Raw genomic sequence first — 1,789 nt, 5'->3', positions numbered from 1 at the left:
CTCAACCCTTTATCTGTTGTAAATGTAAGTAAACTGTACAGAAGCCAAATAAAAAGTGAAATTATTATACGTCACAAGAAAAATACACATTTTGATGGACCAGATATCAAATTATTTTGTCCTTTAAATCATTTTGGGGTTCTTTATATCCAAAAATATATCCCTCTCCAATACTGCTGAATGAATTTCTAATAAAATATATCAGTGTTTCTCAAGCTTATGGTCAGGGCCCTTCTGGGGTCTGATGATATGCGGTAAAGGAGATTTCCAAGACAATTAAACTCTAATTTGTCTCATATAGCTTTTAATAAAATATGTTTTATAAGTACATCCCTCCAATTTCCATATAATCCATTTGGAGCACCCAACTGTGCTCTTGAATACTGAACAAAAAACAAAACTCGAAAACTCTCCAACAGCTGGATTCATGAGAATATTGGGACCTGATACAGAGTTGTGAAAAGGTTGAAATAGATTCATCAAAAAAGCAAAATAACACAAATAAACACGAGACGAAAAAAGTCTGCTTCTCAAAAATTTTTGCTTGAGTAAAAATCAAATTTGCAAACACTGACAGACATACTAAGTCTTAAACATGAAACTGTAATCAATATTAACATATTAAAAAGTAGCTTCAAAATGATCTAAATCACACGCCACGACACCTTTAAGTGTTCTACTATATAATTTACACAATAATTAGTTAGCATTAAGTTTGAGATGAAGTGTGATATAATTTCTGAATTGGACATTTGTATTCGCTTTGTTACAAATGACAAGTCACAGGTTTTTGTGTAATTTGATTCCACAAATCAAATCAGTGAACCATATCGTTCAAAGTACTTATAATATAATAAAGTCTATATATTAGGCCAAAATCAAGACAGAAAAATGTGTAAACAGGATTATACAATTAAAGGCTATCGACAAACAGGTGGGGGTGTAGACTGTGGTTAGGGTGAAAAGGTCTGCACCGGGGAAACAGTAAAAACACATAAACATCAAAACATCACAGCACATCTGTTAAAATACTGTATGCCTAAAACATTTTAAAGACACTGATTCTGCCAACAAAGTTTTGAGACGCAGCATTTTTGATGTATCCCGTGACTGTCAATCATTAAGTAAAGCTACAACGATTAGTCGATGAATCGATGAGTCCATCCATAGAAATTAATTGGCAACTATTTTGATAATTTAAATATTGTTTTTTGTCATTTTTAAGCAAGTATGCCAAAAATGTGTTGGTAAAGCTTCTCAAATTTGATGATATTAAACTGATAGTAAACTGAATATCTTTGTGTTTTAGACTGTTATTTGGACAAAATAAATCTGATCACCTGTGACTTTTGGATGTGATATTAAAAAGGTAATTTTCTAGACGAAATGATTAATTGATAAAATAAGGCAGATGATAATGGAAATAGTTGCATCTCTAATTATGTTTATTTTGTTGTAGATCCTGATGCACAGTTAAAGTTTCTTAACATTTTTTATTATTAAAACAAATTTAGAGGATTATACAGATGAGGTTTGTGCTCTGAGTGTTGTTGTTTTTTTTTTACTTAAATACACCCAAATTCACATTTGCAGACTTCACTTTATGGAATATATTCCTGTGATTTCTGAAGAATTCAGGTAAAATATTGTTTCCCCACCAACTTGAATTGGGGGAAAATCAGTGGCTGTTTGGCAGGTGGGCAGAGTTTCTAGTTCCTGTTGGAGATAATCGCTGATGCTCAGCAGGATGTTAAAATGTCAGGCAGGATGTTAAAATCTGAACCTCCAC

This window comes from Scomber scombrus, chromosome 2, assembly GCF_963691925.1.
Source record: "Scomber scombrus chromosome 2, fScoSco1.1, whole genome shotgun sequence".
NCBI classification, from domain to species: Eukaryota; Metazoa; Chordata; class Actinopteri; order Scombriformes; family Scombridae; genus Scomber; species Scomber scombrus.
Note: the sequence above shows the minus strand (reverse complement) of the source record.